Source organism: Poromitra crassiceps (genome assembly GCF_964638095.1).
Source record: "Poromitra crassiceps genome assembly, chromosome: 27".
In the NCBI taxonomy this organism is placed as follows: Eukaryota; Metazoa; Chordata; class Actinopteri; order Beryciformes; family Melamphaidae; genus Poromitra; species Poromitra crassiceps.
In genome coordinates this window covers 9,631,432-9,655,619 of record NC_139650.1, presented here as the reverse complement: position 1 = coordinate 9,655,619, position 24,188 = coordinate 9,631,432, and the positions used below count along the sequence as shown (strand labels likewise).

The 24,188-nt window shown below is 46.3% G+C and overlaps 1 protein-coding gene and 1 long non-coding RNA gene across 2 annotated transcripts in view; both read right to left on the bottom strand.

The window, feature by feature from the left end:
• Window positions 1–24,188, bottom strand: part of LOC310799320 (eukaryotic translation initiation factor 6) — a 75,617-nt gene that overhangs the window by 44,786 nt on the left and 6,643 nt on the right. The window lies entirely within an intron of this gene.
• On the bottom strand, window positions 19,330–20,315 carry LOC310799321. The gene is made up of 3 exons (XR_014553814.1): window positions 19,995–20,315; window positions 19,611–19,764; window positions 19,330–19,505 (listed from the first exon to the last, which is right to left on the bottom strand). It is a non-coding gene; the product is annotated as an uncharacterized lncRNA (long non-coding RNA).

Genomic DNA, 24,188 nt, shown 5'->3' with positions numbered 1-24,188 from the left:
TCACAAGCGTGATGACCCCACCAGAAGACACAACTGCAGGACAGGGGTAACTTTTGGGTTTCTTTTCTGAACATTAAACAGCAACAAATATTGTAAATAGACAATTAGTTACATCAAATAGGATCATTTGATTTTTGTTGGCACCTGGTGCTGTCACCTGTTTTCCTGTCCCCACCCAGGCAAATGTCATTGACCTGAGTGGTGATGTGTGGCTGCTGTATGCCCTCCATCTGTCATCAAGGGGTCATACATCAGATGAGCACTCAAACTGAACTGGACTGTAACTTGAATAGAGAGCAGTGACTGAGGAAGCTGCTCAAGGAACGGAAATGGGACAGGAAGTGGAGGACACAGTCAAAGGAGGAGCCAGACCAAGAAAGATGAAAGATGAGTATTTCACAACAAACAAACAAACTTAAATATGAGTATATAGATATGTTAAGATAAATGAGGAGAATAGAGTCTAAACTATGTCAAAAAGGTTGAACCAAAATTGTGGTCAAGCAAATTCTAGAAATGTACACTTTTGAAAAAGAAGCAAGGAAAATAAATGGTTTGAGGAGGTCAAAAAAGAAAATAGTGGGGCAAAGGAAGGCCAGAGAGGAAAATGTTTCAGTATGTTTAGAAGACAGAAAGAGTTATGAAAAATTAGTTTTGAATTAGTTCACTCCCAAGGGTTTATGGGGAGTTGGTTTCGATAATAGGCATTACAACAATAATAAAATAGAATGGTATGTGGGTTAGTAGGGTTGTTGTGAAATATTTAAAGATGTGAAGAATGCTCATGAACGTTTTGCCTGACAGATGACAATGGGTGTGGCACTACTGGTGATGGACAGGACTGTCTGATCTTATGCCTGGAGAGACAGACTCAATGAACTCAGATGAGTTGTGGACAGGAAGGAACATGGACAACTGGATCAATGCAGATGAGTATACATTCACCAGTAATGTGTCCCACCATAACTAACTGGTGTGCCAGGGTCCCACGGGACGCTGGCAAAGTGGAATACAATTGAACTATCGGACTGTCTGACGTCTACTTGCGTGTAAAGAAGAGGACAATACGTCTACTTGCGCGTAAAGAAGAGGACAATACGTCTACTTGCGCGTAAAAAGAAGAGGACGATATTGCATCAACTTTGTGCAAAGGATTTAAAACAGCAGACGGGAGAGCGTTGGCCGGCAATTCTCTCTCGCCTGTTGCTGCTGTTTTGCTATACAGTATGAGGCCATCTTAAGTTATCCTTTTTTATTTATCCCCTTGGGGAAATTAATCCTCTGCATTTGACCCATCCTCTACTAGGAACCTTCCTAGAACTAGGAGCAGTGGGCAGCCACAGTGCAGCGCCCGGGGACCAACTCCAGTTCTTTTGCCAGTACCTTGGTCAGGAGCACTGACAGGAGTATTAACCCTAACATACATGTCTTTGATGGTGGGAGGAAACCGGAGCACCCGGAGAAAACCCACACGGACACGGGGAGAACATGCAAACTCCACACAGAAAGGACCTGGGACGGACCAGGGTTCGAACCCGGGACCTTCTTGCTGTGAGGCAACAGTGTTAACCACTGAGCCACCGTGCCGTCCCGTGATATATATCTTCTTTACAGTGGATTGGAAAAGAAGGGGTGGGGGGGCTACTACAGACATGCAGCTCCTTCCTCCGAGATACTGTAAGCTAATTGTCTTTGTGTTATGTCATGTCACATGTCTGTGGTTCATGTCTGTGGTTCATGTGAATTGAATGTATATGTCTAATGTTTTATGTTTGTCTGAGTGTCAAACTGACAGATGTATCCTGTGTCTGGAGGATAAGGTTATGTGTTTTGTTTATTTTAAGAGATGAATTATTTGATGGTTTTATGTCCAGTAATATGTATAATCAATTCATAGTTGTATGCAGATGTACATGTGGTAGATTTATTTTTCACATTTAGCTTTGAACTGATGGGCACATTGCCAGAATCAGCAATATGTACTACAGACCTGCACGTATCCTGGTTCTGGTGATTGAAGTCAGTATGATGTTTTTGGAGGATGTGGTCTAAATCAACAAAGAGTGATGAAATGAATTGTTGATATGCTGAAGGAGTGTTTTTGTTTCAGTTTGGTTAGAGTTGATGACAAACATTTTTGGTCTATGTGATTAATTTTTGAATAGGTCTCAATTGTGAAATGCTGGTAAGTGAAGAGGTTTTGAATATATCTGGTATACAAATCAAATCATAACCATCACTCATTGGGGGAATTGACACATGGGATGGTTGGTGGAAATGTAGTTGCTTGTGGATGCTGTGTGTATGTATATATGTATTACCAAGCTTCTGTGTAATGATCGGAGCAATGCACTGAGATAAACACTTATATACACAACGGGACCCCGACATTGCCATATTCGAATGAATGACAGTTGACTGATGAGCCGGAGAGAGTATTGTGAAAAGGGGGCGGAGACACTGAAGGCTGAAGTCATCTGTGTTGGCTGAGAGGAAAGTGGCCAGTCAGGTAAAATTGGCACAATCTGCGGTGGGCCGGCTCTCGGGTTGGAGGATCTGAGAGATCACCCCAAATGAAAGAACAAAAAGTGAAAACCAGTGTCGTCCCTGTATGCCCCAAGCCAGAAGAAGTTCTCTCTCTGCACCGGAAGAGCACAAGAGTCAACAGCATGGGGGTTGGGTATATGCCAAGTGCTCCAGCACACACACACACACACACACACACACACACACACACACACACACACACAGGTGGTGAGTTGCTGGTCATTATCTAATATATATACATATATATGCACACAGGTGTTCCGTTATTTTAATTTCGTTATAATTACTTTATATTTAGTCGTTATTTTGTCTATAAAGAACCAGAGACTTGATGTGTTTATCCCCAAGGGGTGGAGAAGGAAATTGATGGAAATAGCTCACTGGAAGAGTGGGTGGGGCCCATGAGGTTGTCGTCATCAAGATAGTTTCAGGTTAACTTTGATTTGAAAAAGCAATAGCTATGCTTAAAGAACAGTGGGTTAAAGAAATAGGTCTATAAGGGAGGGAATGATGACATATTTCTCTGAAAAGATTGTGGTTTCATTTTCATTTTTCATTTTTTAATATTGTCATTTTTTATTATTTCATTTTATTCTCAATTTAGCCTATATTTTACAGATTGTAACACCTGTTAATATAAGGTCATATATTCCAATATATAACATTGTCATTTTTATGTCATGAAAGGGAACGGCGGTTTCGCTTTGAGCCAGGCATGTGAGTATGCAAAAATCCATTGTCCAAACCCAGGTCAGAAAGGGAGGATATGTGGAAGAATCTTTGTATGACTCATGCATGGAATAAGCTAAATCGTTTCTAGGTCAAAAGTGGTCAACAACAAGGTCCCTGAGGGACGATTAGCTAGGTGGTGTGGTTTCCTTTCATTGTGTGAAATTGGGCTTTGCGTGCAAAGCTGACTATAAATGCTCATGTGTGGTTATAATTAAACAGATTCATATCTTCACAGCGACTGAGAAGGTGTCCTATTTATTTCGACATATTATATATGTATGTCAAAATTGATCCACGACAAATTCACAGTTGAACACATTACACACATTGGGCAGCTTGGGCTGAAAACAGGAAAGAACGTGAACTTTCTTCTTTGTCTACAACCGAGTCCGACTTCTGCTTATCCTCCCTTCCTCTTCGCTCTACCGCTTCTCTGAAATGGGGACAGGGTGCGCTCGTTTAATGTCGCCCGTGTGTCCCCCGCGCGTTGCGGTGGAATGGAGTTGGCCTTTTTTATTATTAAATCGGCTGAATTTTAATTCAAACAGATTCAGCCATCGACCAGGCTATAAAAGACTCTTTGAATAAATATAAGGACAAACTTCAAGCCACCAAGCTGAAGAAGTACAAACGAGATACTGAAGACTATCAGAGGAATGAGATTTATGACTGGGATACAAAGGGATGCACGCCATCCTCCTCCCAGCCTCAACCCGCTGCGGGGCATAGTGCGCAATCACGCACCAGAGCGCCAAGACAGAGGGGAACGGCCCGGCCCCGGCCTATCCATCAAGACAGACGCCGCTTTCCTGACAGAGGCCACTCTTCGAGGGATGGTGACTTCACCTTCGACAGTGACTCCAGTGACCCCCCGCACACTTCCTCTTTTTTAGAGGAGTGCCGGAATCCTCCACCCAAAAGAGGCAGAAGAAATGCAGGAGAGGCAAGCGCGCAAGGGACAGGCCGCTGGTTGCGCAGCTTCAAAGAGACACGGTAATCAACATTTCCACAAAGGAACTGTCAAATGATCAGTTATCCCTCCTTTCCAAGGGTCTGTCGTTCGTACCCACATGTGGTGTAAATGCATTTGGTTTGAAAGTTGATCTCTTCAAATGTTTTAGAAGGATCAAACTGAGACATTTCTTTTCTAAAAATACGGACACTGTCACACATACTCCCCCTACCCCATTCAGACCTAGGGATGCAGGGGTTAACCGGTTTGACTATTAACCACGATTTAAAACGTCACGGTTATATAACCGCAGAGGCTCCGCTACACCGAGTGTTTTGTTTCACAACAGTTCGTCAGTTTAAAACTCCCGTGAAGAACCTGTCTCTCTCGCTTCGTTTCCCGCACGGACTATTTAGCGGAGGCACCAAACACAGGCAGCTGCCATGTCTCCCAGTAGTAGTCAGTCGGTAGCCTAGCCATGGATGCCAGCCCAACATAAATGTTGCAATACATGTCCCGCAAGGTTTCTGAGATTAGGGGAAAGTCTGAGCTGGTGTTACGTTAAACCAAACATGGGGAGGAGGCAGCGGATTTGTTTACCGTTAACATACAGTCAAATGACGTTAACGTTAGCTGTTGTGGCTAATGTTAGCTAGCTGGCCATGGCCTAGCGTACATAGTTCAACAGGCAGCGGTCCTCGAGCTCGTTGTGACCAAACATCCCCGCATTTAAAGCACTTCATGCTCCCAGAGCTGGCGTAAACCATAGAGAACCTCATGCTTTACACGAAAAGAAACATCAAGGGTTTGTGTCAACTCCAAAAGCAACCCGCTAACGTTACATGTAGGCCTAATAACGTGAAGCTAACGTAGCTAGCTGCTTGGCAGTCATGATCTGACTGAGACAACGAAAACAAATGCGCACATTTACATAACAAACACCAGTCAACACCACAGAGTGTCCTTTCTTTAATCTAGAGGGAGCATTTTCCAGTAAAAAGTGAAACGACACATGATGGCTTATAGTGAGGCTTTCCATGCCTGCCCCATCATCACTGCAATAGAACTGACCCCAATGCAAAATTCAGACGGCCCATTTAGTTGCCAGTAAGATGCCAATAAGTTACTATGCCTTTTGTGTTTTTTCTGCAGAATAAGCAGCAATATTTTTTGTATTGACTATTGTGATACACTTTACTAAAACAATCATATATAAGAAATGTTGTTTGTTTTATGTTCACAATAGTGATGTCAGTTAGATTTGATTAGGTCAGAGCCACATCTGAGTACATCTGCCCTTTCTTTCTTCTTTTTTTAATCCGAAGGCAGCAACTGTTAAGATTGTGGGGGAAATACAATAAAACCTCTATTTAAAGAATGCTCATGTGATTTTTATACGTCCATAACAATAATCGTGAAACCGTGATAATCGTGGTTTTTTCTCAGACTATAATCGTACATCAAAATTTATAATCGATGCATCCCTATTCAGACCCAAGAGCACCTTTTGCCCTAATAGCAACAATGCATCCATTAACACTTTTTGTAGAATAGTTGAGCAAGATATTATGCATATGTACAATCAACCGTTTCGTGTGTCTAGCAACTTATCTGATACAGAAAGAGTTGCTTTAAGGGAACTGATGGGGTTCAAAGATATTGTCATCAAACCAGCTGACAAAGGTGGCGGTATCTGTGTCCAGGACGCAGATAAGTATAAATTAGAAATACTTTCTCAGTTATCTGATATTAATTTTTACAAACGACTCAACACTGACCCCACTACTTCCTTTCAACAGGAGGTGGGTGCTTACTTAGAAGGTGCAAGAGAAAAGGGTTTGTTGGGCCAGACATATTGGAGTATTGATATTGATATTGAATTAACATTGATATTGAATTAACAGTGATATTGAATGAAAGACATGTTGAACGAACACTGATATTGAATGAGAGACATGTTGTTTGAATACTGGCTGGTCCTGGTGGAAACAGTGGGAGCACACAACCCCCACATACCTGGCCATTTGGGCCAATTTGAATACCACACCCGTGATAAGAACCACAGGGGAGCGAGCCGATTCCTTTGTCCCACAGCAGCGAGATAAGGGGAACCAATCGGTGTGCCTAAACCACAGCAAAGACACGCCATGCACCCCAAAACATATACAGGTTCGAAGCCTGAAAACGTCAGTTCCTAAGCAGCCTAGCTGCAGACAGGTCCTCCTCTGAGAAGTTCTAAGTGACTAATCGTCGCGACAGGACGTGCGTTTGTATCCCGAGACAAACCGCCCTTCCCCCCTGCCCGTACCCGAGCAGCCAAGGCCGCAACCAGGCCGACGACCTCCACATCAGGGCTAAGCCAGCTCTGATATCCTGAAACCGACCCGCATCGCCTGAGTGCCCTCAACCCGAAGAAGCGAGCTGTGAGGTTCCGCCTTTCCTCCACTGAGACGACAGCAGATGCAAGAACCCAGCGTGGCCAGCTGAGATCGACTGCCTATTCTCAAACCCCCGCTCCTTCCTCCACTTCTTCCTCTTCGGGACAAGCGGCCGCCCGCTCCACGAGCACCCCTCCTCCCCGCTGGAGGAACCTTGCGAGTCCGACCGCAACAAACCTGCATCCGCGTTTGCAGAGCTGAACGAACAAGCCAAGTAAGCAGACTGAATTGATCACTCAAGTCCGGGCTTAGAATTGTTAGAGTTAGATGATATATATATCTATAGATATACATGATTGACTGATATGATACTGTGAATGAATCTGTGACTGTTTATGTCTGACTGTGACTGTGGGTTATACATGCATTACTGAATCCGAGTGTTTAGACGCTAGCCATTTACTTCTTCACCGATCCACGGAGTGGATCTAATATAGCCAACGAGCCGAGAGGAACTTGTTTCGCCAATTCAAAGTCGATTAACTAATCGTGGCGAAGTAAGAGCCTCGCGGCCCTGTTTTCATCTAGACGGTGTTATTTCTCACTCACGGGCACGTGCGCAAGCGCGTGAACGGACCCTTCCTCGCTAAATACTCACACACATAGCTACTAGTCGGCTAACCGCCATTTTGTGCCGAGAACACATTCCCTTAGTCTCCATCTTGGGCCGATCGCCATTTTGGCCCGAAAGCACACCCCGTATCCTCCATTTTGTGTCTAGTCGGTCCTTCCGGGTCGGCCATTTTGAGGAGAGACCCCTCACTCACACACACACACCCACACACACACACACTCTGCCTCCCTCTAGTGTTCATCCGGTGCTTTACACTTTTGATGCAGATAAATACCCCTACCTCACATTTATCGACCATGCATTGAAATGTTTAGAATGTAACTCAGTTACAACTTGAATTTACTGACTGTATTGCCAATCCCTCTCTTTTATTTTATATATAATAAATATTGTCAACTTTTATTAGAATTCAACTGTTTCAGAGTGATTTTGTGGAATTGTGGTAAACTATTGTCTAGGGTGTAAGAACTCTCCCCTTTCAGATTAGACTAAAGGTGATTCAGATTAGGTCCGGTGATTAAGCCGGTGGTGCCCCTAGGTTAATCCTTATCAAGGATTACATATTTGATTTTAATAATTTTATGAAATATTAATAATTTTCGGATTATTAATATTTTATTTTACCTAACTAAATTCACCCAAATAACGAGCACAACATTTGGTGCCCCGTGTGAGGCATCTTTCAGGCAGAGTTTACCACAAATATCACAATTTTGACTGAAACACTGAATTACCTAAATTGCATTGTGTAACCACTGAAGCGCATGCCAAGCACTGAATGCTAATAACCTCCCAAACAGCTTCCAGCCAGAACGAGCGGAGCCAGACAGAGCTACCACCGCTCAGACTGACACAGATTCAGACTGACAGACGATCTAACACAGTTCAATCGTTTTGATTTAAGAACCCCTTATTTCAAGCTTGCATAGCGACTAACTCCTAACATTAGGCAACGACAGTTGAATTAAAACCTGCTTATATTTAAAATTCAACAATAGGACTTTCGCAAACACAGTTTGACTACAAGCCTATTTTACGTTTGCCTCTCAAATACAAGTTATTTGACATTCAAGCTACAGGTACGAGCTCCACCTAAGCTTAAGAAGTGCACTGACTAGCAGGTAAGATGTCACAGCACAACGGCCAGGGTGCTGCTGCAGAGCACTCGGCCTCGCCCGACCAGCTGTTACATGAAGCGCTCATGAACGCGGTTCCTCCTCAGAGAGGACAGATCGAACATCTGCGGAAGCTCACAGAAGAAGAATGTGAGAAAATGTTGGAAGGAAAAGCAGCCGCCATGAAAAGTGCAGATACGGTAAACTGCACCATGCTGTCAGAGCTGCTTTATCTCGTTCTCCACAGAGAAACCTTTCACAGAAAAACCAACACACAGCTGCATAACCGAGCAACTGAGTTGGACAGGCAAAATGCGTGCCTGGAGGTCTCAAACGAAGACCAAGAGAGGACAATCCAGGACTTGGAAAGGAAACTGCGAGCAGCCCAAGCAGATTCTGAGGAAGAGGGTGATGGAGAGGGAGGCAATGACGGTAAGCGTGAAACCGACAAGCCTCCGTTCTCGTCCACCCCCCACCAGGTCCCAGGAGAAGAGAGGCAGGTAAGTCTGCCTCCACAAGCGTCCTCATCGCACGGCGTCCAGACGCCGGCTGCACTGCGTAACGGGCTCGGTAGTGGAGCCGAACCCTCGCCATACGACATCGACACGCCCGTCGTACTCGGGTCCCAGCCCAGTGAGGCCAGGGGACCCAATCCCCCGTTCGAGTCCACGTCCTTAAGGCAATCGCATAGGGACGACCGAGGGGGCTCGCTAACCCGTGAGAGGGGCCACAAAAAGGCCACCTTTGAACAACCATGGTTCGAGTACAGTAGGACCGAAGTCTCCCCTCCACAAGAGGAGGGGGGGAATAGACACAGGAGCGACCGCGCTCCCCCGTGGCTGAGAGGCGATGGCCGCCGCTGGGAGAGCCGCCGCTGTGAGAGCCGCCGCTGTGAGGATTTTCCCCCGCCGTCACGGCGGGGGGAGGAGCCTCGCCGCGAAGGCCACCGCCGCGACCATGCTTCCCCACACCGCCATCGCGACTATTCCCCGCCCCCACGCCCGGATGACTGCCCCCCGCCCACAGGGCGGCGGGCAGACGACCGCTGGGGCAACGAACGCCACACGGAACGCCATCGCGACTATTCTCCGCCACAACGCCATGGCGGCCACCGCCGTGACGATTTTCCCCCGCCGTCAAGGCGCAGGGAGGAGCCTCACTATGGTGAACGCCACCGCGACTATTCTCCGCCACAACACCATGGCGGTCGCCGTCGTGACGACTTTTCCCCGCCGTCAAGGCGCAGGGAGGAGCCCCACTATGGTGAACGCCATCGTGACTATTCTCCGCCACGACGCTACGACGACCGCTATGACCCCCCACAACGCAAGAGCGAGGGGGGACATCGCTATGTTGACCGCCGTCGTGCCTACTCTCCGCCATGTCGCCAAGATGACCGTCGCCGCGACGACTGCCCCCCACCTTTGGGGTGGGGGGGAGACGACCGCTGGGACGATCACCAAGAGACTAGGAGAAGCGGACGTCACTACCGCGACGACTCCCCTCCACGCACGCGCGAGGGGGGGCGTCGCCACAATGATCACAGTCGTGACAACACGCCGCCGCCACGCTATGTTGACCGCCATCACCGCGACCCCTCATCGGTGCTCGAGCGCGATGGGGGGCAGCACCGCGATGATCGCTACATCGACTCCTCCCCTCCCCCGGGACGGGAGGAAGGACGTTGCCATGGTCGAGGCGACGCCCACCCCTTTCTGGATTGGGGGGGGCGCGGCCCGGAGCAGGACGACCTCAGTGACTCACCGTCATCCGACTCTGAGGATCTGCTCACCACGCGGGAAAGGGACGTCCGCGACCGACGGATCGAGTCCTTCGCCAAGGACATAGAACGCTTTGACCCGACTAACCGTGCCTCCAACGTCGACCGTTACATACGGGAGGTCAATCGCTCTCTCACCAATCTGGAGCGACCCACTACACGCGAGAAGCTCTGGCTGGTCTGGAAGACAACCACGAGCACAGCCCGCGATTTCATAGACGTACTTCCCAGTCGGACTCAAAAGAGCTACCGACTCGTCTGCCAGGCCCTCCGACAGGAGTACCGTCAGTACTCCTGCCCGATGCTCGCGAGACGGGCCGCTGAAGCTATCAAGCAGAGAGTAGACGAGGACCCCAGAGAGTACCACAGGCGCCTGTCAGCAGCCTACTTTCAGGGTAGAGGCCCCCCCACCGGCGGTGGGGAGGGAGATGAGGAGTTCATCCGCACGTACATGTCTAACCTGCACGAGAGCATAAGATCCAATGTGGAGACACACTGTAGGCACCACCAAGCCACGCTGAGCTATACGCGACAGTATGCACAGCTGGCATGGGAAGCACGCCCCCGGGTAGCCAAGAAACACACAGAGGGCTCCCAAGTTTACGGGGTAGAGCCCGACTCGGATGAGGAGGAGGCCCAGGGGAGGGAAGTCTACCGAGTAGAGAACCCAGTAGCTGACAGTCTAGCCCTAGAGGGCGACAAAGTGCCCCAAGTCAGAGCACCAGCTGTTCCCCGGCCACCGTGGCCCCACGCGCCCAGCCACCAGCCCGACAGGCCGGTAAGCTCCAGGGGCGGGGGCAAAGGGGGAGAAAACCCCCAGGGACGGCCCTGGCAGAACCAGGAGCCGGCCCAAAATCCTCATGGTAGCTTCTACCATCCAAGTCAGGGACGGTCCTGGCAGAGCCAAGACCAGGACCCACGCCCGTCAGGTAACTTCCAAGGCCAAACCCAGGAAAAGCCATGGAAGAAACCACGTAAACCCAAGAAGAAGAAGAAGCCAGGGAGTGGCACAGACGGTAGGGACAGGCGAACAACCGCGGAAGACCAGTCGACCCGAGACGCGCTGAACGCTTTAGCTGACACAGTAAAAATGCTCTTTGATAAAGACAAACCAGCTGGCTCCCCGCCGGAGCCAGACAAAACCCCGGTCGCATGACTCGGGGGGGAACCTCTGCCACCTGCCAAAGTTCGCTTTGTCAACAGGCGGAGGGGACCCCGAAGAACCAGATCCCTTCCTAAGTCTCCTTCTCAGGCTTCACCAAACCGTCCTACTCTAACTTTCATGGGCAACCTTGTCCGCAAGGGCAACGCCCATCACATCTACACCCCAGTGGTGGTAGGGGGGTGCACTCGCACCCTCGCCTTAGTGGACACAGGAGCCTCCATCAGCTTGATGAGTGCCAACACCTTCGAGAAGGTCTGCAAAGCCATGCACACCACCAATAGGCCACTTCGGATCGAGCCTTGTGATTTTAGCATCACCAGCTACACGCAAGACCGAACCCCCATTGCTGAGCGTGCTCTGCTGGACATCACCTTCCAGGGGATGACTATACGCCACCCCATTCACATCAGCCCTCTCGATACCGAACCGCTTCTCATTGGCCAGGATCTCCTGGACCGGCTAGTCCCAATCATCGACTGCTCCAGCAATCGCATTTGGGCTCAGGTTCAAACGCCAAAGCCATGGGCGTCACCTGGCCGCCAGCCTAGCACAGACAGACAAGTCGCTGTCATCAAGGAAGCTGGCACATCGCTGCCGGCACGCAACGTTTCCACCGCTAGCCCCGAGCTGTACCGCCGCCTGTGCAAACAGGAGCGACTGCTCCCCGCATTCTCCGCAAACGAAACCCGCGCGTCAGTTCCCGCTCGAACCGCGAAGGTTCCCGTACGCCTGGCCATCAGCCCGGGACAGAAACTGCCCGGCAGGCAGGCATTCTCCCAGCCGTTGCCCCGGCACAGAGAACAAAACATGACGATGCGCGGCACTCTTTTTTTTAAGTTGGACAATCGTTCAACCAACACTCTGGTGCAGAACCCGACGCATGCACCTGACCCAGCGCTGATGCGGCAGCCACTGGGAGTGTCAGTTAACAGCTTGTACACACCTCCAAAGGGGGGGGGGGCAAGCCCCACCACAGAGGTAGTGAACAAGACTTAGTAGGGTAGCCAGGATAGGTGCATGTCCACTCACTCCGCCAGTATGCACTAACCACTAACCTAGGCTACATAGAGCCCTACTGCCAGTAACTCAGAATCAACCTCCATGCCTTACAGACTCTAACCAGCATAGTACGAGAGGACAAGACCTATGTGCACGCGACCAGAGACTTGACACAAGACCTTACAGGGAGATATCCTCCTCAGTCACCAGTCTGAGTGGGGGTAACATACCCCCCTACCTAGTCTCCCTATCTCTGGTTGAACAAATCTTAAAATCTGCCACGACCACCGTGGCCTAGCCCTCTCAGGTACACTTGGCATATAGTCTTGGCAGTGCAATACCAATTTTCATAGATCCACAGCATCTAGAAATAGGATTCCTTGTCAACCTACCAATCATTGAACCGCAGGACATGTAGGTTAAAACACTGTCACACAACCGCTATGACATGGTCACTAAACTGAGCCTATGAATCAGACGGTGTTCTACACGGTCCCCCGAGGGACCAAACTAGTCTAGTTCAGCCCCAAGGCAACTGGACCCCCATTCACCAAACATGTAACGAGGTCATTACACTACCTCACACTCCTTCTCTCCCTTCCCCTTTATGCAAATCGTGTAAAAACGAAGAGCTAAATGACCAAGATAGAGAACCGGGCCCAGGCCCTGCCTAGAAAACTTGAAGTATGACAATCTGAATGTATTGCTTCGTGTGATGTAGACTAGTATGACAATCTGAATGTATTTTTTGTGTGATATAGTATAGGATGACAATCTGAATGTATTGTTTGTGTGATATAGAATGATAGAATAACTTGAGAAAAGTCCTGCCCGGACACAGGTGATCTGCCCGGACTTGAGCCCACATAGGACCACATAGCGTAGGACCTAACGAACTTGCTCCTTTCAGCCTCACGGACTAGGCAACCAATGGGTCGCCACCCGCAGGCCGCATGGCCCTGGAGATGCTTTAAAGACTGTGCCAGAACACACCCTTTCAACCATCGGGGGGATGTTGGGCCAGACATATTGGAGTATTGATATTGATATTGAATTAACATTGATATTGAATTAACAGTGATATTGAATGAAAGACATGTTGAACGAACACTGATATTGAATGAGAGACATGTTGTTTGAATACTGGCTGGTCCTGGTGGAAACAGTGGGAGCACACAACCCCCACATACCTGGCCATTTGGGCCAATTTGAATACCACACCCGTGATAAGAACCACAGGGGAGCGAGCCGATTCCTTTGTCCCACAGCAGCGAGATAAGGGGAACCAATCGGTGTGCCTAAACTAGGGATGTTCATCAATTATCGAAAATCGATAATCGATCGTTAAGGATTGGAATCGATCCTGTGGCATTTGGATCGATTTTTTAATTATTAAAAAAAAAAAAAAAAAAAAAAAAAAAAAAATTTGGACTAGGTTTGGGTGGAATTCGTTACTCCTCGCCCCACTACATTGCACAGCCAACTAACGTGAGGTGGAGCTTCATATAGTCTCTAGTTTTCTGGCTGGGCACGGGCCTTTGTGCCAACAAAACTGTTTTAAACATGAGAAATTCACACCGGCATGCGCCGGGGACAGCAGTGTTGGAGAGGAGACACATTGAAATAAAGAGTTCATTGAGGAGAACACGTTGTCTTTCGTATTTTCTGCCATAGGCATTCATTTTGTTAAAAAAAAAAAAAAAAAAATGAAAATATTGAAAATTTTCTAAGTATTAATAAAATCGATAATCGATAATTGATCGTTAATTCTCACCGATTATCGATTTTGGAAAATTTTCCAAATGAACATCCCTAGCCTAAACCACAGCAAAGACACGCCCTGCACCCCAAAACATATACAGGTTCGAAGCCTGAAAACGTCAGTTCCTAAGCAGCCTAGCTGCAGACAGGTCCTCCTCTGAGAAGTTCTAAGTGACTAATCGTCGCGACAGGACGTGCGTTTGTATCCCGAGACAAACCGCCCTTCCCCCCTGCCCGTACCCGAGCAGCCAAGGCCGCAACCAGGCCGACGACCTCCACATCAGGGCTAAGCCAGCTCTGATATCCTGAAACCGACCCGCATCGCCTGAGTGCCCTCAACCCGAAGAAGCGAGCTGTGAGGTTCCCCCTTTCCTCCACTGAGACGACAGCAGATGCAAGAACCCAGCGTGGCCAGCTGAGATCGACTGCCTATTCTCAAACCCCCGCTCCTTCCTCCACTTCTTCCTCTTCAGGACAAGCGGCCGCCCGCTCCACGAGCACCCCTCCTCCCCGCTGGAGGAACCTTGCGAGTCCGACCGCAACAAACCTGCATCCGCGTTTGCAGAGCTGAACGAACAAGCCAAGTAAGCAGACTGAATTGATCACTCAAGTCCGGGCTTAGAATTGTTAGAGTTAGATGATATATATATCTATAGATATACATGATTGACTGATATGATACTGTGAATGAATCTGTGACTGTTTATGTCTGACTGTGACTGTGGGTTATACATGCATTACTGAATCCGAGTGTTTAGACGCTAGCCATTTACTTCTTCACCGATCCACGGAGTGGATCTAATATAGCCAACGAGCCGAGAGGAACTTGTTTCGCCAATTCAAAGTCGATTAACTAATCGTGGCGAAGTAAGAGCCTCGCGGCCCTGTTTTCATCTAGACTGTGTTATTTCTCACTCACGGGCACGTGCGCAAGCGCGTGAACGGACCCTTCCTCGCTAAATACTCACACACATAGCTACTAGTCGGCTAACCGCCATTTTGTGCCGAGAACACATTCCCTTAGTCTCCATCTTGGGCCGATCGCCATTTTGGCCCGAAAGCACACCCCGTATCCTCCATTTTGTGTCTAGTCGGTCCTTCCGGGTCGGCCATTTTGAGGAGAGACCCCTCACTCACACACACACACCCACACACACTCTGCCTCCCTCTAGTGTTCATCCGGTGCTTTACACTTTTGATGCAGATAAATACCCCTACCTCACATTTATCGACCATGCATTGAAATGTTTAGAATGTAACTCAGTTACAACTTGAATTTACTGACTGTATTGCCAATCCCTCTCTTTTATTTTATATATAATAAATATTGTCAACTTTTATTAGAATTCAACTGTTTCAGAGTGATTTTGTGGAATTGTGGTAAACTATTGTCTAGGGCAGGGGTGGCCAAACTTTTTTGGTTGTGGGCCGCATACAGAAAAATATAAGGAGTCGCGGGCCAAACAATATTAAGCGCGGCAGTTTTCGCAGCAAAAAAATTGGACCAGAAAACCCTTGTGCCATCAAAAATTTAATTTCTACCTAAATAAATATATGACACATAGTTTATTGATGCGCTCACCTATTACAATGGGTATTTCTGTATGTTATCAAATTTTCTTTTCCTGTGCCAACAGGTTAAGACAGAGATAATTTAACATAACATTAGTATTAATCATTAATTCTGTATATATATATTTTGTTTATAAATAGACCATGTCAGGGTGCCCAAGTATAACCCATTTTCAAAGGTTTTAAATTGAAAAAACGAAATGGGGGGAATCCGTTTTTTTGTTTTTCCGTTTTTTCGCCCGTTTTCGTTTTCGTTTTCCGTTTTAAACAGAAAAACGGAAAAACGTTTTTTAGCATTTTTTTTTTTTTTTTTTTTTCTAAATTCATGGCGGGCCACTTAAAAACGGGCAGCGGGCCGCAGTTGGCCCGCGGGCCGTAGTTTGGCCACCCCTGGTCTAGGGTGTAAGAACTCTCCCCTTTCAGATTAGACTAAAGGTGATTCAGATTAGGTCCGGTGATTAAGCCGGTGGTGCCCCTAGGTTAATCCTTATCAAGGATTACATATTTGATTTTAATAATTTTATGAAATATTAATAATTTTCGGATTATTAATATTTTATTTTACCTAACTAAATTCACCCAAATAACGAGCACAACAGGTTGGATCACCAAAGCTGAGCATGATTTCTTGTATTGTCAGCACCCTGTTTTCTATACCTTGCCAAAAGTACACAAATCCCTGTCTAATCCTCCAGGACGTCCCATAGTTGCCCAGACTGATTCTTTATTGTCTCCTCTGTCAGAATATGTCGACTTTTTTATTAAGCCCTATGTCAAATCCTTACCAGCTTATATTAGAGACTCCACTGACTTTATTAATAAAATTTCTACTCTCACTGACTTACCTGATGATGTAATGTTAGTGACTTTTGATATTGCAAGTCTATATACTAATATACCACATGAAGGCGGCTTGGAGGCTTTATCATTTTATTTGCAAAATCGGGAGGAGACATCCATTCCGCCTAATCAGTTTATTTTTGATTTGGCTTCTCTTGTAATGAAAAATAATTATTTTAACTTTAATGGAGACTTTTATTTACAAGTATCTGGGACGAGCATGGGGTCGATTTGTGCCCCTAATTATGCGAATTTGTATGTTGGTCTTTTTGAAAATAATTGTGTTTTTAACCATGAAATCAATACACACTTGCCAAAAATTCTGCAATGGTATAGATATATTGATGATGTATTTTGTCTGTATCAAGGTGACCCAAATGAGTTTAATCAGTTTTTTATTAGCCTAAACAGTTTTAACAGTAATCTTAAATTCACCATGGAGCACAGTGTAGAACAAGTTCACTTTTTGGATATGTGGGTCAGAAAACACAATGGCACTTTGTCCACTACCCTCTACCGTAAGGAAACGGACAAAAACACTTTATTAGTTGCAAACAGCTTCCACCCTACCCCACTAAAAAGAGGCCTCCCCAAGAGTCAGTTTTTTAGACTCAGGAGAGTTTGTGAGTCCATAGCAGATTTTATTGAAAAAGCTGATGACATGAGAGCCAGGTTTGTACAACGCGGATACCCTATTGAATGGGTCAAAAAAGCTTATGATGCGGCACTTAATTATGGAGAGCCGGGACTGCCGTAACAACAAATAAATGAATAAATGTATAAATGAGCAGATAAATACATATATATGTATCATAAATATATGTAGAAATAAATGTAGATGACATAAATGTATATATATGTGTATTTTCCTATTTTTGTACGTTTTATATATTTATTTAATGATTTATTTGTGTATTTATACATTTATTTATACATTTATACATTTATTTATACATTTATTTATACATTTATTTATACATTTATACATTTATTTATACATTTATTTATACATTTATACATTTATTTATGGCATTTATTTATGTGTGTTTTATTTTATTTATGTCTGTTTTATTTACCTCCCATTTATTTATGTGCCTTGTATTTAGTGATGTCTCCTTTGTATTTAGTGATGCGTCCTTGCTTCCTTTCCTTTTCTGTGCAACTGCAAATGCAAATTAGGGGGGCGGCCCTGTGCATTTATGCCTGCTCAATGCAGATTAGGGGGCTGGCCGTCATGGGCTCAAGTCTTTGCCTATTGGCTCGAATGCACATTGTCCTATCTGCTCCAAACTTGTCATGCATGATAAGTGTCCATGCCTGAAGATATCTGCACATCAATATCCATGGTATTTACACTCATAGCGCCACCTACTGGCAACAGGAAATGACATGTTTTACACTTACATGAACTGCTCAGAGTGGGTTGAACACATCCACCTCGGATGTGGTCAGAAAATCCTTTACCACCCAATGCAGCTTCATTGTGATGATTATGAGTGCTCATTGACTGGCGTGGGCGTGGCGCCATGGCGAAGGTTGATGTTTCGCCGTCACACAGGAAGTTGGAGTAACTTCATTGTAGATTGTCCAATCTGCTCCAAACTTGTCATGCATGATAACTGTACATGCCTGAACACATCTAGATGTCAATATCCATTTATAGTCATAGCGCCCCCTACTGGCAACACAGAAAGTGCTTTGTAACTTGGCCCTACATGCTCACACGTGCACCAAACTTCACATGTTTGATGAGCATCCCAGCCTGAAGACATCTAGATGACCATTTGGAGTTAGAGGCAGAGCGCCCCCTACTGGCCACACAGAAAGCGGTTTGTAACTCGGCCGTACATGGTCACACCCGCAACGAACTTCACATGTTTGATGAGCATTCCAGACTTCACACATGTACATGCCAATATAGCATTATAGGCAGAGCGCCCCCTACTGGCAACACATAAAGTTGATTGTAACTCAACTGAACGTTGTCCTATCTGCTCCAAACTTGTCGTGCATGATAAGTGTCCATGCCTGAAGATATCTGCAGATCAATATTCAGTGATAGTTACAGCGCCACCTACTGGCAAAAGGAAATTACAAGTTTTACACGTACATGAACTGCTCATAGTGGGTTGACCACATCCACCTCAGATGTGGTCAGAAAAGCCTCAAGCTCTCGATTAACCTTCATTGTGAGGATTATGAGTAAGACATTGATATGTCAATATCCATTTATAGTCATAGCGCCCCCTACTGCCAACACATAGATCGTTTTGTAACTCGGCAGTACATGGTCCCCCGTGCACCAACATACACATGTTTGATGACCATCCCAGCCTGAAGACATCTGGATGACCATTTGGAGTGATAGGCAGAGCGCCCCCTTCTGGCCACACAGGGAGTTGGAGTAACTCCATTGTAGATTGTCCAATCTGCTCCAAACTTGTCATGCATGATGAGTGTACATACCTGAAGACATCTAGATGTCAACATCCATTTATAGTCATAGCGCCCCCTACTGCCAACACAGACAGTGGTTTGTAACTCGGCCCTATATGCTCACACGTAGGGTTGGGTACCGTTCACATTTGAATCGATACCGGTACCTGGAATTCGGTACGGTACTAAAAACGGTACCTTTTTCGATACTTTTTTGAGTTAAAAAAAAAAAAAAAAAAAAAAAAAAAAAAAAATTGCAACAAAAATGTACAGTTGTAAAACAAATAAGTCCAAACTTCTCAATTTCAACATTGTTCTTTATTTAGATTTTTTTTTGTTTAGCAGCAGCACCCAACAAAATAAAACCCCTCCCTCCCTCCCTCTTCCCTCCCAAACCAAGAGTTTACTTGTCGCAGGTAATGGTCTTGTGCCACACTGCTCCATCCATCAGCGGTCACTGCAATATGGTCAACTGCCCTGAGTTCCTCCTTCACATTCTTCTTCTCAACACGATACCAAGCTGGGATAAGTGTGTTTGTGAGAAGGTCTCTGGAGGGAGGGGAGTATTTTGGGTTCAGGGTCCCTGTCATCTCCCTATATATAGACAATAAAAATAACTATTGTTAGTAACTTAGCTTACTCTATGAATATCACACACACACACATTATCACCCATTTATACATAAATAAATAATTTACCTGAACCATGGAGACTCCACCGTTGCGAAGGGCAACATGCCTTTTACAATGAAGGCAGTCACTGCCCTGTGGCACTCATTTACTTTCTGCCGGGGTAAAGCTGCTTTCTTCGCCAGGGTGAAGGGTGTCTCCTGTGCGACTCTCACACGGTGGCCTAGCAAAGAAAGCAAGAGTGTAACGTTGAACGTCTCACGGTGACACGAACTGAGGATAATAATAACGTTAGCAACGCTAGTTACGCTACTAAACATGCTAAGCTATAAGCTACAACTATCCAGCTAACGTTACGATTTCAGAGGGCAGCCCGTCTGAAATCGTAACGTTAACGTTAACGTTAAATACACGTTAACGTGTATTTAACGTTAGCTAATTAAATGACGTTACCTGATGTTGAAGAAGTCGACGCCTCACTTGTGACACTTGAAGTTTCGTCGTCGTCGTTGTCCGTTTCAGCTAACGAAGCAGAGGAGCTGCTGGCTGTAGGTGCTTTGCTGCTGGTGGATGCAGCGTCCACCCTCAGGCTATCGAACACTTTACAGTCTTCCGCATTTAAAAAGATTTTATGCTTGACCAAGTGTTTCCTCAAGTTAGAGGTGTTCCCCTGGCCAGCTTTGCACTTCGCATCGCAAATGTTACAGCGAGCGTTGTCTGAGTCTATCTTTGTGAAGTGGACCGCAAGCGAGAGGCCATCTTCTTCTCTTCAGCTTGTTTTGGCAGTGACGTGATGACGTAACCCACCCTCGTGTGTGTTGCCTTCAAGTTTGCGTCGGAATTTCTATCTCGCTCGCTGTCTTTGTATCACTGAGATGCGTTCAAGTACCGACATTTTTAAATTATAATAGAAAAAAAAAAAAGTACCGAAATGAGGTACCGTTTCATGTCATGTGAACTGATACTCGGTAGTACCGCCCACTTTCGGTCGGTGCCTGTAAAAGTACCGAGTTCGGTACCCATCCCTACTCACACGCGCACCAAACGTCACATGTTTGATGAGCATCCCAGCCTGAAGACATCTATAGGACCATTTGGAGTTAGAGGCAGCGCGCCCCCTACTGGCCACACAGGAAGTTGGAGTAACTCCATTGTAGATTGTCCAATCTGCTCCAAACTTGTCATGCATGATCAGTGTACATACCTGAAGACATCTAGATGTCAACATCCATTTATAGTCATAGCGCCCCCTACTGCCAACACAGACAGTGGTTTTTGTAACTCGGTCCTATATGCTCACACGCGCACCAAACGTCACGTTTGATGAGCATCCCAGCCTGAAGACATCTATAGGACCATTTGGAGTTAGAGGCAGAGCGCCCCCTACTCGCCGCACAGGAAGTTAGAGTAACTCCATTGTAGATTGTCCAATCTGCTCCAAACTTGTCATGCATGATCAGTGTCCATGCCTCAAGCCATCTATATGTCAATATCCATTTATAGTCATAGCGCCCCCTACTGGCAACAAAGAAAGTGGTTTGTAACTTGGCCCTACATGCTCACACGTGCACCAAACATCACATGTTTTATGAGCATCCCAGCCTGAAGACATCTAGATGACCATTTGGAGTTATAGGCAGAGCGCCCCCTACTGGCCACACAGGAAGTTGGAGTAACTTTATTGTAGATTGTCCAATCTGCTCCAAACGTGTCATGCATGATAAGTGTCCATGCCTGTACACATCTATATGTCAATATCCATTCATAGTCATAGCGCCCCCTACTGGCAACACAGAAAGTGGTTTGTAACTCGCTCCTACATGCTCACATGCGCACCAAACTTCACATGTTTGATGACCATCCCAGCCTGAATACATCTAGATGACAATTTGGAGTGATAGGCACAGTGCCCCCTACTGGCCACACAGAAAGCGGTTTGTAACTCGGCCGTACGTGGTCACACCCGCAACAAACTTCACATGTTTGATGACCATCCCAGACTTCACACATGTACACGCCAATATAGCATTATAGGCAGAGCGCCCCCTATTGGCAACAGGAAATTACATATTTTACACTTACATGAACTGCTCATAGTGGGTTGACCACCTCCACCTCACATATGGTCAGAAAAGCCTTAACCCCTCGATTAACCTTCATTGTGAGGATTATGAGTAAGACATCTATTATGTCAATAGCCATTTATAGGCATAGCACCCCCTACTGGCGACACAGAAAGTGGTTTGTAACTCGGCCCTACACGGTCCCACGCGCGCCTACATCCACATGTTTGATGACCATCCCAGCCTGAACACATCTAGATGACAAATTGGAGTGATAGGCAGAGCGCCCCCTTCTGGCCACACAGAAAGCGGTTTGTAACTCGGCCATACACAGTCACACCCGCCCCCATTTTCACATGTTTGGTGAGCATCCCAGACTTCACGCACGTACACACCGTCACCGATATAGCATTAGAGGCAGAGCGCCCCCTATCGGCAACACAGGGAGTTGATTGTAACACGACCGAACGTTGTCCTATCTGCTCCGAACCCCGACGCGCGGCGGGTGCGAGGGCCCACGACGCTGCCTGCAGCTTTAATTAGAGCCCGAGCACCGGCATGGTCGGTTGGCGAAGGACCTATTGTATTCCAAGGGATTATTATTAGGGGTCCAAGCACGAAGTGCGTGGATCCCTATTGTAATTGTTCTGGTTATTAGGGGTCCAAGCACGAAGTGCATGGATTGTATCTGTTGTATCTGTTCTGAATATTATTATTTATTTTTTTATTCTTCTCCGGTAAAACTGTATGTACAGCAGAAACTGTAATGCTCAGCATAGCCAGACTGGGCACATAGATTGGAAATGTGCCTCACTACTCAGAAACAAAAAATTACCCATACCGGCCAGATGGTGGCGCTATAACAGACCATTTCGCGTTATGCTCCATATCTTCTGAACCGTGTGTCCTATACTCAAAATTTCTTTCAAATCAAATCACTTCTCAGGGATTCCTTGGATCAATATGCATCTATCTATGTAGGCCGCGCCCATTTGCGTCTGCCTAGATTTTCCACCATTTTGAATTTGATCAAAACCCTACTTTTGCTAACTCCTCCTAGACCGTTTGGCCAAATCACACAGTTTTGAAATGATAAATCTCTAAACTTTTAATGAAACACACCCCGACACTAAATTGCCCACAACTCATTAACCGGTCAATTACAACTACTGCTGCTACTACTGCTACCAGTCCCACTACTACCAACACTACTATTACTACTATTCCTACTACTGCTACTACTAGGCTACTACTACTACTGCTTGGAAACTGTCAGGTCACCGGATCTCAACCAAATTTTGTTTACTTGTGCACATACCAACTCTGAATAAATGTGCCTTATTTTGTGTTTATTATGTCTCATATATCCCCCATGTCACCGGATGCTTGGACCCCGCATCGCCGCTTGCGGCTATATTTATTGTTATTATACTTACACTTTGCGTGCATTTTTGAGGGTCTAAACATGCACAAAAAGTGGCCAAACTTTGCACATCCGTCACAAGTGGCGAAAATTTTCAGATTTCAAGGTTTTTGGCCAGGGGCGTGGCTAAATGCCTCCATAGTGCCTCCTATAAACGGAATAGCCCTCGCACTAAGTTTCACCTACAGCTACGAAAATTGCAGGGCACATGTATCATGGCCAGACTGATGGAAAAGTCTCTTGGTGCCAGGATCCACACCCAACCGGAAGTCAGCCATTTTGAATTTACTGTGCAATATTTCAGACATTTCACCCATTTCCAGGGGTCAGACTTTAACGAACTCCTCCTACGGGGTTCATCAGATCACCCTCAAACTTGCACAGCAGATAGAAGAGACCCCAATGATGAATAGTTATTAAAAGTTTGCATTTACCATGGACGGCGTGGGTGTAGCTACGCGGCGAAGATCGATGTCTCGCCATGACACACGAAGTCGCTGTCACTCGAATGCACATTGTCCTATCTGCTCCAAACTTGTCATGCATAACTGTCCATGCCTGAAGACATCTATATGTCAATAACCATTTACAGTCATAGCGCCACCTACTGGCAACAGGAAATTACATGTTTTACACTTACATGAACTGCTCAGAGTGGGTTGAACACATCCACCTCGGATGTGGTCAGAAAATCCTTTACCACCCAATGCAGCTTGGGCATGGCGAACGTTGATGTTTTGCCGTCACACAGGAAGTTGGATTAACTCCATTGGAGATTGTCCAATCTCTGCCAAACTGCACGTGCTTCATACGTGTCCCAGCCTGAAGACATCTATATGTCAATATCCATTTAGAGTCATAGCGCCCCCTACTGGCAACTAGGGGGCGCTCTGCCTATCACTCCAAATTGTCATGTAGATGTTTTCAGGCTGGGATGGTCATCAAACATGTGAATTTTGTTGCACGTGGGACTGTGTAGGGCCGAGTTACAAACCACTTTCTGTGTTGGCAGTAGGGGGCGCTATGACTATAAATGGATATTGACATATAGATGTCTTCAGGCTGGGACAATGAGCAGTTCATGTAAGTGTAAAATATGTAATTTCCTGTTGCCAATAGGGGGCGCTCTGCCTATAATGCTATATTGGCGTGTACATGTGT